Genomic DNA, 17,477 nt, shown 5'->3' on the forward strand with positions numbered 1-17,477 from the left:
ATTCTATCCATTTACATTGTACAAGTCAATGGTTTTTAGTATATTCATAGAGTTGTACAACCACCACCATAATCAATTTCAGGACATTTTTATCTCAAAAAGAAACCCTGAACCCTTTAGCAATGACCCACTAATCCTCTCATTCCCCACTACCCCAGCCTAAAACAACCACTAATCTACTTCCTGTTTCTATATATTTGCCTATTCTGGACACTTCGTATAAATAGTATAAAAAATATGTGGTCTTCTGTAACTAGCTTCTTTTACTTAGCTTTATGTTTTCAAGATTCATCCATGCTGAAGCATATAACAATAACTCACTCCTTTTTTGTCACCAAATAATATTCCATTAGATATACCACCTTTTGTTCATCAGTCAATGGACATTTGGGTTGTTTCCACCTTTGAGCTATTATAAATAATGCTGCTATGAATATTCATGTACAAGTTTTTGTGTGGGCATATGTTTTCATTTCTCCAGGAGTGAAATTGTTGGGTCAAATTTCACTTCTGTCCATCTAGGAATAACTTTACATTCTGACCAACACTCTGAGGTCCTAGTTTCTCCACATCCTTGCCCAAATTGGTATGCTTCGCTTTTTTCACCTAACATTATTTCTTAGTTACATTTCCATATCCACATGGTTGTCATTTTTAATGGTTATACACAGTGTCCCAAAGTAGTTACTTTGATACTGTTGAAGCATTACTTTAAAGTTGAGGATTTATATTGTCTTCAGTTTTATGGTGTTATAAGTAGTAGAACTAAGATCTGTGCCACTTGCCCCTTTTTTCCTTTGGTTTATTTCCTTGAGGTACATTCCAGAGTGGAATAAAGGGCACACACCACTCTATTGCTGCTTTCCATGTTACTCTGCAAGGGTTAACTGTGAATAAAATGCCAAGCTCATCCTACCAACTTCCCCGCAGCCTCTGCCAAAACAAGGATTTATTGCTTCATTCCTGTGCACTAATACTGTAGGTATATAATAGAACTTGAAGGTTGTTTTGATTGGCCTTTTTTTTACTGTTAGGAAACTTACAGTATTTTAAGGCTCATCACATAGTCTCTGTAACTAAATCATTGAGCCAAAGAGGCCTGGTAGTACAGGAAAATCTAGGGGTCGAAGCAAAGGGTAGCAGATTATATTAAAGGAATTCTTTGGGTTTGGGAACATGGATTCAGTTATGTTCAATAGGATGGTTGTAGCCTCAGCCGTGGATGAAGAGAATGCTCTTTAAGTGGTCAGCTGATTTATTTAGACACCTGCATTTTTGAACTTTCCCCTCATTTAACCCTTCTACTGGATCTGCTCCCCTGTCTCTGACCATTCCTTTTCTATTTCCTTTTCCTTTATCAGCACTGGGAACCTTCATCCACTCTCATGGCAGTAATGACTATAAATGCTGGAAACTCCCAAATATTTATCTTCTTCAAATTGAACTTCAGATGTGCTTCTCTAACTTCCAACTCTATGGCCCCTGGGCATCTCAAGTCCAGTATTTCTACCTCCAGCCACTCCTTCTTTTCTCTTTTCCCCGTCTTTATGATGATAGTAACCCAATCACCCAAGTCAGAAACCTGGAAGTCACTCCAAACTCCTTCCCCACCCTACATACCCTAAATGTCTCTCAAGTACTTCTTTTCTCCAAACTTAGCACACTAATCTGATTCATGTTTTCATTATTTCTCCAAATGATTGTGGCATTTTTACATGTATGAGTTAGGGTTCTATTGGTTATAATTCTGTCACATTAGGAGGAAAATGAAAAGATTTATTGAATGGATATATGTATGGAATGAAAGGAGGCACTGAGGAGTCACTGTGGAAAGGCTGGCTGTAGGGCGGTTCTAGGGACCCAGGCAGCAAGCAGGCAGCCTATGGACCTTGTCTAGAGGGTCTGCTGTGGATGAGACTTGGTTCCAACAATCCTTAGTGTCTGTGTCTCTCAGTTCAAACTAATACAGTTCTGGGAGAGTCAGGGGACCAACAAAGATCAGAGCAGTGGAGAGGCTGAGTCACGTGGGGGAAACATAGCTTCTAGAGGATGCCTTCATGTATGGGAGGCAATTATCAGAGACAAAGAGAGGGCATAAGATGGGCAGTCTTCCCACAGTTGTCTCTACATTGCCACCCTGCCTCTACCCTTACCCTCCACCAATCCCTTTCTGCCAGAGTAATCTTCTAAAATACAGTCCAAGAGATAGGAGAAGAAATGGGGGAAGTATGGGCATGAAACCTACATCCAGGTCTTACTAAGTTTGGGACTTTGAGCCATTATAACTATCATCTCTCTGAGTCCCTATTCTTTGGCAATGCTGTGTAGACACTTCGTGGTATATCATTTCTACTCCTCGTGACAGTTCTGTAAGGTGCATATTTATAATTACTGTGCAAGGGAAGAAACTGAGTCTCAGGAAAAAATTAATAAACTTCTCCTAGGGCCCATGATTGGTAAGTAGAAGAATCTACCATCTGACTCAAGGCATTTATTACTAGGCTATTTTCTCTCTCTCTCTCTCTCTCTCTCTCTCTGAGACTCCCAATTTCATCTGTGAAATGGTTATAACCTTTATCTTTCAGGATTGATGTTAGGAATAGGCAGGAATGGCATGTAATAGGCAGGAATGGCCCAGTGCAAAAGGAAAATGATGGACAGCCCCTTATTAAATAATTAAGGGTTTCAAGGCTGGAGCAGCAGGTTATTCAACGAAGTTCAGGATCCTTGTAAGCATGGAGGCACAGGTTGAATGCCTATGAAGTTCGCCCTGCGGTTAGTGTTAATGTATATGAGATACTTGGTATGGAATAGATTCACATTAAATTGTAGCTGTGATCATTGTATTAGCTTCCTCTGGCTGCTATCACAAATTTTACAGACTTAGTGGCTTAAAACAACACAGATTTATTATCTGACAGTTTTGGAAGTCAGAAGTCCGAAAGGAGTCTTATGGGGCTAAAATCAAAATGTCAGCAGGGCCACATTCCTTTTGGAGGCTCTAAAGGATGATCAGTTTCTTGATTCTTCCACCTTCTAGAGGCTCTCTGCAAATGGTTCATGGTCCCTTCCTTCATCTTCAAAGTCAGCAGGTAGCATGTTCCAAATTCTTTCTCTCTTTCTGACCTCTGCTTCCATTGGCACACCTCCTTCTCTCGCTCTAACCTACCTGCCTTCTCCTGAGAAGGACCTTTGTGATTACATTGGGCCTACCCAGATATTCCTGGAAATCTCCCCATCTCAAGACCCTTACTTAGTCACACTTGCAAAGTCCCTCTTACCATGTAAGGTAGCATATTTGCAGACCCCAGGAAGTAGTATGTACACATCTTTTGAGGGACCATTATTCAACCTGCTGCAATAGCAATATTATTCTTGTTATTGTTATTATTTTGTTGTTGTTGTGATGCTCATGTCCTTCTTTAATCCTTCAGCAATTTCAGGATAAAGTCCAAACAGCCTATTAGGATCTTTCTAGTTTCAACTCTTTCTCCTCCCCGACCTGCATCAGACACTCCAGTGAACATTGAGCATCTAACAAAACTGACCCCTGTGCCAAATTTCCTTTTGTCTTCCTTTGTTCTAGCCATGCCCTCTTTTTTCTTTCTACTTCCTCCTCATAAAAGTCATTTCTTTCTGTGTCATGATCCCATCTCTTAATTTTTTTTTTTAATAGTGACAGTCTTCTTCCTAAAACTTGCATTATTGCAAACTTCCCAGAAAGCTGTGTACTGTTACCCGTAACAAGGGAAGTCCCACCCTTCCTTTTGCTATGTGTACTGCAGCCCTTTAAGTCACCAGGGTATCTCAAACCTTCGTGTCAATGTGCAGTGTCCTTGCAGGTTTGCAGGTCACAGTCACGCTGAAGCGAGGCACGAGGCAAGAGTGTCCCAGCTGCACACTCAGGAATTATAGTGGAGTATGAAGTAACTCGGGCCTGTGTGCTCCTTGAGCTCGACTTGAGGAAGGCACGGGGCTCTCTAATATATTCATGAAATCATTTATTTGATAGGCATCACAGAGATCTGAATTCCATCCTCTCACTTAGAGAAGAGAAGCTGCACAGCTTAGTGGAAACCGTGCTAACTTTAGAGTCAGGACTTGGCTTTGAGCCCACCTACCTGCGTGGCTGCTCTTTTGGCAAACCACCAACCAATATCTGTAAGCCTCTGGGTCGTCACCTTTAGGGTAACATTAGACCTATTCCACTCACCTTATGGTGTGAATGTAAACTTGTTTAAAGAATATAAAAATACTGCTATTTACTGGGCATAAACTATGCACCAAGCACAAGTAGGTGCATTTCCCCTATTTTATACGTGGCTTGTACAAGGTTCAAGGCCATGTCACGTAGTCACTCTACTAACACAGAGAGAGTCAGAATTCAAACCCAGGTCTTTCCGACTATGCTTTTCTTGTTGTTTTCCCTTTAATGATACCAGACAGACACTCATGACACATGGAATCTGAAAATATTTGGGGGGAAAAGATAAAGTCCTACACCACAGAGGATAATTATTAGATAAAGAAACTGAGGTCCAGAGAAGAACAGCAACTTCCCTTAGGAGTTGGTGGCAAGTTTTCATCCAAGAAGTAGTCACTGGGGCAAGTAGGTGTGTAGATCGCTCAGGAATGAAGGCGTGGCGCATCCAGGTGAAAGAGGGAAATCCACGGATGATAGTAGGTATTTAGGACTATTTCACATGTTTTCTACTTTGTGGTTGCACTTGACAGCTTACGGGCCACAATCTCCATGACACTATCAGTTTAGGAGAGTGTCCAGATTACTTACTGTGGAACACAGGAGGCCCTCTGTGACTCGGCCCTGGCAGAAATCTCCAGTGTCGTCTATCAGGCCTCCCCTGCCACCACTCAGCCTCACACCTTCTCTTTAGTCGTAATAACTATTCGCGGTTCCTGAAATGTGCCCGCTGGGTTTGCACCTCTGTGCCCCCATTCCCTTTGCCTGGAAAGCACTATTTCACCTTCTGTGTATCCAGCAGGCACCTACTCATTTTCTAAGACTGCTGAAATGTCACTACCTGAATGAAGTCTTAACCTGGCCTCCCCTGGCCTTTCCCACTTAAATATCAACCCATCTCTCCTTTGGGCCTCTAATACCTCCTCTACATACTTTTGCATTGGGACATACAACATTTGTATTGTTCTAATTTATGCAATAAGACTGTTTGTTTACATGCTTGTCTTTAACTGTTAACACATTAAGCATAAGAACTATCTCATTTATAAGTCTTTGGTATGGTGATGCCCTGGGGGCAGAGCCTGATCTACTCATTAGACCACCCAACATCTACTCCTAAGCTGCTTATCTTGTGCCTACTTCCTCTATAAAGGCTGGAAAAACTAAATTCTCTTTTCCAACCTTCCTTAAAGCTATTAGGGACACTGTGGAAAAACAGTTCTGGCCAATGAGACACAAGCAGTCGGTTCAGTCGACTGCTCAGTCGGTTAAAAGTTCTGGAAGAACTTTTGCATTTCTCATAAAAGGGCCAGAGTAACAGGTGCAGACTATCTCTCCTGCCTCCTGCCTTGAATACAAACATAATGCTGGGGCTAGAGGAACACCATCTTACAACCATAAGGATCCTGAATGATCCCTGAAGGATCCTTGAGTCTGTCCAGATTTTTATTATGTGAGAAAAATAAAGCCCCGCTAATTCAATCTCTGTTGTTAGATTGTCTGTTACCTCTAGCTGAAAATACTCCCAAGTAATTGATGAATTAATGTTAACCAAAAGAAGTAATATCTTATTTCAATGATTTTTAATATGCTAGTTCAGTACCAGAAACCTTACCTCAAGAGGACTTCTATACTAACCTCAACCAATATTTATCACAGCAGATAGTCTGATTGAAGGGGGTAGGGGGCTGCTACATGGACTCCCGGCCCTTTTCCTGCTCCTTCTTGTCCCCCGATGACCCCTAAGACACATAGTGGAGTCCTGAAGGCTTTTCTGGATACTCGATACACTCTCTAACACTGTTGATGGGAGCGTAAATTGAAACAGCCATTCTGGGCACAATTTGGCAGTTCAAGGGCAATTTATATCATGTTTTTAAATTATGTGATTTTTGATTCACAACTCCATTTCTAAGAATCTATCCTACAGAAATACAGGCATGTTTGTACAAAGACATATATACGTGTAGGGTGGTTTGTTTCAGAATTGCTTGAGGGTAAAAAAAAAAAAAATAGAAACAACTTAAATGTCCATTAAGGGATTGATTGATTACTTTAAAGCACATTCCTCCTCTGGTATATCTTGCAGCTATTACTGATACTGAAATATTTTCAAGATATATTAAAGTAATATATCTTTAATATCCATTTTAAACATAACTCGTAAAATACTATTGAAAGAAAAACTGCATAGCTGTGTAAAAATATACATATAGAGGTATGTAAATGTGTACAAAAATGTCTTGAAAGAAGACCAAGAAAATGTTAACAGTGATTACTTTTGGGTAATAAGATTGAGGGAAAGAGAAGCTTGACTTTTTACTTTGTAAACTTGTATGTTGTTTGAATAATTGGCAAGTATTTATTTTTATTATGTTAAAAATAGGGAATAACATCTGTCCATAGAAGATATACAGATGGCAAGTAAGCATATGAAAAGTTGCTCAACATCATATGTCATTAGGGAATTGCAAATTAAAACAACAATGAGATACCACTACATATTAGAATGGCAAAAAGCCAAAACACTAACACCACCAAATGCTGGCAAGGATGTGGAGAATAAGAACTCTCTCACTCATTGTTGGTGGAATGCCAAGTGGTTCAGCCACTTTGGAAGGTTGTTTGGCACTTTCTTACAAAACTAAACATACTCTTAATATATGATCCAACAATAGTGCTCCTTGGTATTTGCCCAAGGGAGCTGAAAACTCACGTCTACACAAAAGCCTGCACACAGATGTTTATAGCAACTTTATTCATAGTTGCCCAAACTTGGCAAGATGTCCTTTAGTAGATGATCAGATAAATAAACTGTGGTATATCCAAACAATGGAACATTATGCAGCACTAAAATGAAATTAGCTATCCAACTGTGGAAAGAAACTTAAGTGGATATTGCTAAATGAAAGAAGCCAACTTGAAAAGGCTACATACTGTATGATTCCAACTATATAATATTCCAGAAAAGACAAAGCTAGGAAGACAGTAAAAAGATCAGTGGTTGCCAGGGGTTAGCAGGAAGAGAGGGATGAATAGTTGGATCATAGAGGATTTTTAGGACTGGGAAACTATGATGGTAGATACATGTCCTTCTACATTTGTCAAAGCTCAAAATATGTCTAACACCAAGGACGAACTCTAATGTAAAATATGGACTTTGGGGAGTGCATGGGTGGCTCAGTCGGTTAAGAGGCTGACTCTTGATTTCAGCTGGGTCATGATCTCAGGGTCATGGTACTGAGCCCCACACTGGGCTCCTCACTCAGTGGGGATGGAGGGGAGTCTGCTTCTCTCCTTCTTCCTCTCTCTCTGCCCCTCCCCCTGCCTGCATACACTTTCTCTTAAATAAATAAATACATTTTAAAAAACCATGGAATTTGAGTGATAATGATGTGTCAACGTAGGTTTATCAGTTGTAGCAGGTGTAACATCGTGGCAGGGGATGTTGTTAGGGAGGCTGTGCTTTTGTTGGGGTGCGGTGATATGGGAATTCTCTGTACTTTCCCCTCAATTTTGCTGTGAACCTAATACTGCCCTGAAGAATAAATTTTGTTTTAAAATATACAGCATAAAAGAGCACCAATTGAAGACTTAGCCCAACAGATTTATTCAGTGTTTATTGTGCACAACTCAATGGTCCAGGTATTGTGAGGGAAAGCAATAATTAACACATAGTTCTTAAATACCTTAGGATGAAGCTATAGAACTATACCAACTATAAAGCAGAATTTTTAAAGTTCTATATAAGACACAAACAATGATGAAGAGTGCCCGAGGAAAGGAATGACTTGCTCTATTCCAATTAGGGAGAATCTTAGAATATTTGACTAAGATGAGAGCGTATGAGTTGGGTCTTAAAAACACAAGTAAGAATTTGTTGGTCCAATACAGTATTGGAAAGGCAACAGGAAAAGCACTCTAAGCAGAGGTAATAACACAAACAAAGCCATGGAGGCATGAAACAATATATATTGTTTGTAAGGAATGGTGGCTACCAGTGGGGCTGCAGTGTAAGATTATGTAAAGGGATACAGTGGGAAGTAAAATTGGGAAGGAAAGGTGAGATAAAAGAGTACATTATTTTGTGTACTCCATGCTGAGTGGTTTATGTTAAGGTACAGAGGGAGTTGGCACAGGTCGGCAAACTCAGTCACTGGTAGATGGGATCCGTTGTCCTTTAGCTAGGGCAGAAGTCAAGAGGCATAGGTCTCCGTCCAAGGGTCTGGGCCAGTATTCAGGAAGGATGGGATCTGGCAAGGCTTCCCAAGAAAGAATCATGGCTGGGGTTGTGCCAACAGTCAGCTAAAAACATCTACTGCCTTTTGGCTCAGAGCAGCTCTGCCCATCTCTGGCTGGCCAGACCATCTATAATTAAAAGTTAGACTTGGGGATGGGGAATGTATTAAATGGGTGAAGAGGCTCAAAAGCAAAAACTCCAGTTATAAAATAAATAAGTCATGGCAACCATAGTTATCCTTGTACTGCATATTTGAAAGTTGCTAAGAGAATGAGGAAAAAAAACTTCCGTGACTACGTGTGGTGACTGATGTTAACTATACTTATTGTGGTGATCATTTCACCATATATACAAATACCAAATCATTAGGTTGTATACCTAAAACTAATATAATGTTGTATGTCAGTTATACCTTAATAAAATAAAAATCAAACTGACTGGGTGGTTCAATCAGTTGGTCATCCACTCTTGATTTTGGGTCAGGTCATGATCCCAGAGTCATGGGATTAAGCCCCCATGTCCCCTGAGTCAGGCTCCATGCTCAGCACAGAATCTGCTTTTCCTTCTCCCTCTGCTCCTCCCCCTGCACTCACTCTCTCTCTCTCTCTCTCTCTTCCTAAAATAAATAAATAAAATCTTTTTTAAAAAATCAGGCTTTCCCAAGCTTGGTGTCCTCTTTTAGGGTCAGCTTCTCTAGCTATACAGAGGAAATTTCAGGGGATCTCTGGTGAGTCTCTTTCCTTTCCTTCTCCTTATTGCCCTATTCTAGGTGTTGAGTAAGGGACCTGTTGCTTGATTTAACTCTTTCTGACCATCTATAATTCAACCAAGGAGTTTGTACTTTGTAATTTGAATTTTCCTGACTCTGCTCATCTAAAGTCCTGACCTTAAATTACTACCTTCCTTTTTCCTCTAATGTTCCATTCATGTTCCTGGCTGATTTCCAGTTGTTCCAAAACTTATTGGTTTAATGGCTTGGCTCTGCATTTCAACCTTACACTGAACCTCAGCTTCAGAAGCCAAAAATAAGGGCTTGTGCCTAATACGGACTGAGCTCATTGTTCCTAAGCTGCTTATAATCTAATCAGGGATGCATGATTAATAAACATTAAGCAAAATGCAAGATTGGATAGAATTAAACTCTAAAATACATTTGTTGGTAAAAAGAAAAAAAGGCAGAAAAAGCATCGCAGGAAGGAAACTAAAGTCAGAACACCTGGCTTCTAGTTTTAGCTGCCACTGACTGATTGCAGGACTGGCCAAGTCTCTGAACCTCAACCATAAAATTAGGAGATTGTTCTGTATGATTTCTAAGAGAACTTAGAACTTTGTGACTAAGTGCTGTGTGGGTAGAGAAAGGGAGAGATCTGTTTGGATGACATTTGTTGGGTAAGTCTTCCAGAAAGAAAAAAAAAATGGAATTGAATATGAGCCTTAAAGATGGGTGGGATTTTTTTTTTTTAAGATTTTATTTATCTGTTTTAGAGAGAGAATGAGAGAGAGTGGATATGGGGAGAGGAGCAGAGGGAGAGGGACAAGAGGATCTGCTCAGTGTGGAGCCTGGTAAGGGGGCTTGATTCAGGCTTGATGAGGAGTTTAATCTTACCCTGAGATTATGACCTGAGCTGAAATCAAGAGTCAGACACTTAACCAACTGAGTCACCCAGGAGCCCCAGGGTGGATGGGATTTTTGACTGGGAAGATGCAAGTTAGAATACTTGCCCAATTGGCAGTAAAATCTTTAGCAGAGAAGTGAGGTAAGACTGAGCAGAGTGATTTACACAGCACAGCAAAGAAGTTGACCTGAGCACAAGAGCTGGGAATCACTGGGAGAGGACTGGATGAGTGCACTGCAGAGCATGTTGGACACAAGACTGAAGGGTTGAAGAGGGTCCTTGAAGAGTGTCTGGGATGGACTGGTGGGTGGATACTGCTGGAGGGGAAGTGAGGTTGTGACCATGGTTCAGGTGTGAGTTAAGTACGTTCAGAGCAAGGTAGCTAAGGTGTGAGTGAAGGGAAAGTGGTAAATGTGAGGGACATTTTGAAGAAGACATTGAATAACAAGGAAAAAGACAAGGAAGCAAGCTAAGTTCACCCCTAAGGATGGATGGGTTTTTCTCTGGAGGACAGTTGGTTTGTTGGGGAGTTTCATGGTTTCATTTTTAGACATGAACATGTCTGAATAGTTTAAGTGGTTGTCCTCTAAGAAGAGCATGTCTCTGTAGGCAGCTAGAAATGAAAATATGATTCTCAGGGCTAGACACATAGAGCTCTTAAATGATTCATACCAAGGCAGTTGTTGAAACCATAAAAGTGGATGCTTGTGTATGAAGGAGAAAATTACAAAAAGAAAAATGTATAGGTAAATTATTGGAAGGAAAAAAAGGAATTATAAGTCTTGCATTATATTGTTTCCATCTCTTGTAGTACCCGTTCAACTTGTCCCACAAATCTTTTTTTTTTTTTTTTTTTTTTTTTTTATCATGAAAAAACTGTATTTAGATTTAGGCAGCTAGACTCAGTTTAGATGATCCCAATTTTGTTGGCAACATCCAAAGCATCATAGTCAGGGGCCAGCCGAACGTATGCCTTCTTCTCTCCATCAGGCCTGATTAAGGTGTTAACCTTGGCTACATCAATGTCATAGAGCTTCTTCACAGCCTGTTTGATCTGGTGCCTGTTGGCCTTGACATCCACAATGAACACAAGTGTGTTGTTGTCTTCTATTTTCTTCATGGCTGACTCAGTAGTCAGGGGGAACTTGATGATGGCACAGTGGTCAAGCTTGTTTCTCCTGGGGGCGCTCTTTCGAGGGTATTTGGGCTGCCTTCTGAGACGCAGAGTCTTGGGTCATCGGAAGGTAGATGATGTGCGGATCTTCCTTTTTTTGTGACTGCGGATGCCTTTCAGCACCGCTTTCTTGGCTTTCAAAGCCTTTGCTTTGGCTTCGGCTTTGGGAGGGGCGGGGGCTTCCTTCTTAGCTTTCGGCGCCATCCTCGTAAAAGGGAAAGCCCACAAATCTTTCTTTACGAAAATATTAGGAATCTTTTTATTTATGGATAATTGCATTAAGAAAGATAGCTTAGCTTAGACTTAAATCCCAAATCTCAGTGGGTAAGAAGTAATTCTCATTCATTCTAGCCTGTTTGTCCCTCCCACTCGCATTTTATTAGCCAAAAAAAGCCACTAGCCACATCAGTCTTAGTACTAGAAGTCCTAGCCTCAGCAATCAGTCTTAAAAGAGGTGGGAAGTTCAGTACTCTCTTGTGCATTAATGGAGAGTGGGAATTGTTGTGAATAGTTCTAACAATAACTGTAATAACATTTTCCCTTAGACATTTTTCTATAACTGTGGCTTCGCCACCCTTTTATCTGTATCATAAGTAAAATGTTCCTGGTACAAACATTTTATAAGCAGTGGTACCATAGCAAAGTTCCTGTGTGAAATATTCTATTTCTTGTGTTTTCTCCTTGTTTTGACACCAAGCCTTCCTTTGGGTCCATGGTTGGCTCTCTTCTTTCCTTCCCCAATTTTGGAACTAAAGAGACTCAGGAAGATACTACACCCATGATCTTTACCCCTCTTTCTCCTGCCTTTGGTTCCACTTCTCCTCCTCCTTTTACAAGAATAAATTCCTTCCCTCTAGGTCCTGCCATACTTCCTTCTTCTACTTTCTCACTTCCTTATCACTCAGAGCTTAAGGCCATTGCAGGGCAAAATAACCAGCTGACATGTAATTGTTATTACTCAATCTACTCTCTATTCTGTCCAACATTCATTAGCTGGTTATCCTGATTTGCATAGACTGTTTTCATCCCATAAGTTGTTGACTTGATCATTCTAATCAGAATTAACTTTTGTTTCCATCAGAATCCCATAGAATGTTGTTTGAATCTCTAATATGATTATCACAGTCTTCCCTGCCTCAGGGTTCTATATGGTTCCTCCCTAAATCATGACATCCTTATAGATTAAGCTGTAATTTGCATGCAATAGATACTCAATAATTGTTGAGCACTGATGATTCTCATATGTGACCAAATTCACCTTTAGTTTTGGTAACATTTGGATATATCTTGATTCAGCAATTCACACTTATTAGGGTCTTGCTCATAGGTAGAAAAAAATTTCTTAGATGGAAAATAAAATTACTTGTTCCAGAAACTGCTGAAGAAGTTCAGTACAACTGAAACCTAACACACAGGGTGAAGGATGGCAAGAGACAAAGCTAGAAAGACGAGCAGGTGTCAGATCTAAAGGGGCTTTGTGTGTCAAACTAAGGAATTTTAACTGCAAAGCTATGAATCGTGTCCCAAGTCCTCTCCAAGGCAAGTGGGAACTAGAGTGCTACTCAGGGATTGTAGTTCTGAAATGCCAACTGAATATTACCTCCACCTTAAAAGACCACCAGAGACGTGAATCAAAGCCAAGCAGCAAGGGTCGTTTATTGCAGGTTCGAACCTGGACCTCTGCGCCGCTCATTGCCGATAACGCCGAGAGGTCCAGAGCTGGGTTGGTGCAGAGTTTTTATAGACAGGTACAAACAAGTTTCAGGTGGGGCTGAGGGGGTTGATTGACAGCGGGTGAAGGGGGGGTGCAAGGCGCCAGCTTTTGCTTTGTCCTCAGCCAGCCTCCTGCTCCTTCAGTTCCAGAAACTAGGTCTGGTTATGGGTAGGGTGAGACTTCTCCTTAAGCTGCAGAGAAGGGAACTGAGAGGATTTCAAGTAGAGACCCAGAGACAAAACCAGGATTTACTCAAAGCTGAGAAGAAAAACCAGCAATAATTAATATGAAACATGAACTGAAGGGAGTAGGACAGCAAAGAAGTCAAAGCACAGGGCCAGAGGGACCACCTAGTGTGGATTCTTCAAGCTTTCTCTCCCCTTTCTGTGCTCTTTCAGCCGGTTCTCTGGGCAGGAGAGGAAATTTCTAAACCAGTTTGGACCCAAGGCCCTCCAAGGAATTTAAGCAAAGAATGATGGGGACTGCCACTGTCTTACTTACTAGAGCACACAGCATCTTGTTGTGTCCTATGAGCCCTGCCCCCCATGTATCTGGCCCACAGTAAGTACAGAGTAAGTCCTCAGTAAACATTTAGTGAGCAATATGGACTTCCTGCTAGTTGTTAAGCATGAAAATGCTTTTTTTTTTTTTTTTTTTTAAGATTTTATTTATTTGTTAGAGAGAGAGCGCAAGCACAGGCAGACAGAGTGGCAGGCTAGAGGCAGAGGGAGAAGCAGGCTCCCTGCCGAGCAAGGAGCCCGATGTGGGACTCGATCCCAGGACGCTGGGATCATGACCTGAGTCAAAGGCAGCCGCTTAACCAACTGAGCCACCCAGGCGTCCCGAAAATGCTTTTGTTTAGTCTGTTTATATGTTGTGTGAGTATAACGCCACAAGAAAACTGATTTCACACAATCCCACAAGAATTCTTTTATTTTAATAAATACCAACTAAAATCACATTACTTACCAGTCATTAAATGTAAAACTAACCTTTTCTTCAGCAGTGTCTCAGGTATGCAAACGTAAATCCTATGCATTAAGAAATAAAATAGAAAAGAAACTACCCCAAAAGAAGAACCAAATGAAATATAAGAACAAGTAGTCTATATAAATATAACACAAGTAGTCTAGCAGTAATGTGGTAGAGGTCTCCATAACTATAGTCATCCAGAAACAGTGGCTGAGATGATTATAAAACACAAGTTTAAATAGTACCATGCTGCTCATAGATCTTGGCTGTATATGTGTGTGAGCTGCTGATCATAACTCAGGTTGGGTGGCTAGAAGTAATGATGGCAATGGCAAAAGCTAGAAAATCTCCTGAGAAGAAGCCTCACTATTTGCCTTCCGTTCTAAAGCTGGGGCGGAGTGGGGGTGGGTGGGGAACAGGTAAGCTTTGGGCCCAGTCCATCAGGAGAAAGGGCTTTAAAATAAAACAGTTGAAAAGGGTGTGACCAGCCTGTACACATGTCACAATGGTGCCATCATGAGACAAGTCCATGTAACATAAAAATCAGGGGAGGAAATACTCCAAGTGAAGATAAAACTGGCAAGAGCTGCAGAGGGTTACCCTTTCTCTACCCTCCCCATTCACCCCCACCCCAACCCCGCAGCACAGGTATCAGGTATCTTGCAAATGTGCGTATGTAACATTTGAATGGAGTTCTAGCCTAAGTTAAGTCAACAGACATTTAAAGCTGTACTTTGATTTCAATTATTTACATAAATTTTCTGGCTCAAATTTCAGGATGATTCCATCATACTTAGCACCACCAGAGAACAGAAGGCAGCATTCTTTCTCTGCAAAGAGATCCCTTGGGGTGCAAAAAAAAGTGTTTGGTCTTTGTCCCTTGCTCCTAAGTCCTTGGAGTGATAGGATTGTCTTTTGTATGCTAAGGAGATGACTGATGGCTGGGGCCTCATAGCTTCAGAATGGTGGAGTGGTGGCGGTTGGCTTGAAAGACCAAACCTGGCAACCCCCAATCTCCAGGCAGGGGAGACTAGGAGCTAAAGATTGAGTTCAATCACTAATGGCCAATGATATCATCAGTCATTCCTATGCAATGAAACCTCCATAAAAACCCATTAAAGATGAGGTTTGGATAGCTTTCAAGTTGGGGAACACATGGAGGTTTGGGGAGGGTGGTACACCCTCACTCCATGAGGACAGAAGCTCCTACAACTCAGGGTGCTTCCAGACTTTGCTCTGTGTACCTGTGCAGCTGGCTGTTCATTCGTATCCTTTATAATAAACTAGTAGACACAAATGAAGTGACTTCTAGAGTTCTGTGAGCTGTTCTAGCAAATTTTTGTACCTAAGAAGAGCACAGTGGGAATCCGCAATTTATACCTGCTTGTTCAGAAGCACATACAGGGGTGGCTTGGGACTTGCAATTGGCATCTGAAAATAAGCAGTCTTATAGGATTGAGCCCTTAAACCTATGAAGTCTAACTTCAGGTAGTTAGTGTTAGAACGGAATTGTGCCACATCCAGTTGGTGTCCAAAGAATCAGAGAATTGGTGTGAGGGAAAAACAAACAAACAAACATACATTTAGTGTCAAAAGTGTTGTGAGTCAAAACAGCTCACCCCTGATTAAATATATCTTTTTAATCTTATTGTTTTATCTATCTGTTGAAAAATTAGTATTTAGCAAAATCTCATAGGTTCTCTGACTCTGTGTGTGCATGTGTCCCAACTGTGCCATCAGGTGAGGTTTTGAATAATGAGTTTGATAAGTATAGAGGTGAATCTGAGATTTTTTTCTCCTCAAACATTTCAGGTCTAGATTTAATGTTGCTCTGTTCTTTCTCCTCCGTATTCCTTACTTCCTTCAAGTAAACTTCAAGCTCATTCATCACTTTTGGAAGCCGATATCAATGCCACCCTGATATCAATGCCATCCTCTTCAGTCACCTCTCTGCTTGGTTCTGCAGAAACTCCGTTTTCTAACACTTTCTGTAAGGCAGAAGAATCAGGAACTGTTCCAAGCCACAAAGACATGGTAGGATTTACCATGTGATTTTAGGTCATCACTGCCTGCCTTTCTGCCTGCTTGTGATCTCTCTATGTCAAATAAATAAATAAAAATCGTTAAGGAAAAAAAAACTCTGTCTTGTCAGCATCTCTTATTTCCCTTTAAGGGTACCTGATACAATGTCTATCCCCCAGTCCTGAGTACGTTATTCAAAATGTGATCCCATTCCAGCTGTGCAGCAATCTTATGTCAAAGGAATGTAGACTAGGCCACGCTGGGCTTTGATACCCACTTCTCCTTTTAGTATCTTTCACTCTAGGCTTCCCCTTCTGGGCTAATACCTCATTCAATGCCAGGGACTCTCAGCACTCCTGACCTGCCCTGCCCTAGAACATGTCCTTCATTAAACATATACACTTCAGCTCTCTCTGCTTTCTAATTCTTTCAGTAAATTCAAGAAACTCTTACTGAGTGCTTACAACATGCTACTGTTAGGGTCCGTGATCAGAGGAGCGAGACTGATACAAAGTGAAGGTCAAGCAAAGCTTTATTTCACACCAAGCATCAAGAATCAAACCGACCGGTCGGAGCCACCTCTTACAGAGAGGGCAACCCCTCCCAGCCTCACAGACTAACTTTTATAGGGCAAAGGCCTTGTGGTTGAGCCTGGCCACACAAAGTGGCCAATGAGATTGTAACACACAGAGAAAGTTACATAGTCATGCTAGGTCACACACGGCTGGCCAATTGAATTACAATTCACCCTATAGTAGATATTTGAACTAGCCTATCACCTTGGTCAGAATGGGTGCCCAAAAGGCGGGGCCCACATTCTTTGGTAGTTAGGGAGATAGTATGTGCGCTTTACTGATTGGATGTCTCCACCCGGACTGACTTGTCCTTGTATTCTGGGCTCTGTTATCAGGGACTGGTCGACCATATTTTACTGGTTTCCTGGACTTGCTTTTAAGTAAGTTCCCCTGCGTGGGGGGCAGGGTCAGTTTAAGTTTTACTGCATAAACGACAAAATCACTGTTTAGCCAAGCTGAAATCACTGGCTAAGTAGGCCCTTACACTACGAGACAGGGAAACAAAATGAAAGTGGGACAGTCTTTATACTCCGGTATATTGTGCTTATGATGTGATAGATAGTTCACTGGTTCTCAGCCACAGAATTAGAACCATTTTAAGTTTTAAAAACTGCAAATGCTTATGTCCCACCTAATTTAATAAATCTGGGTGGGACTCAGATATATAGAATTTGTAAATCTTCCTCAAGAATAGTACTGAATCACCAGAATAAAGAAGACCCACAGGATGTAAGAATTGAAAGGTGCTAAGAATCTGAAAGTGTTGGGTGAACATCATATTGGAGTGTTTTTTTTTTTTTAAAGATTTTATTTATTTATTTGACAGAGAGAAATCACAAGTAGATGGAGAGGCAGGCAGAGAGAGAGAGAGAGAGGGAAGCAGGCTCCCTGCTGAGCAGAGAGCCTGATGCGGGACTCGATCCCAGGACCCTGAGATCATGACCTGAGCCTTCGGCTCAGGTC

General features: G+C 41.2%; 1 long non-coding RNA gene and 1 pseudogene across 1 annotated transcript in view; one reads left to right on the forward strand and one right to left on the reverse strand.

Moving 5' to 3' along the window:
- Window positions 1-17,477, forward strand: part of LOC132025147 (uncharacterized) — a 140,852-nt gene that overhangs the window by 103,293 nt on the left and 20,082 nt on the right. The gene's annotated exons all lie outside the window — the stretch shown is intronic.
- LOC132012037 (large ribosomal subunit protein uL23-like) lies at window positions 10,905-11,435 on the reverse strand (annotated as a pseudogene).

Source organism: Mustela nigripes, chromosome 1, assembly GCF_022355385.1.
Source record: "Mustela nigripes isolate SB6536 chromosome 1, MUSNIG.SB6536, whole genome shotgun sequence".
NCBI lineage: Eukaryota > Metazoa > Chordata > Mammalia > Carnivora > Mustelidae > Mustela > Mustela nigripes.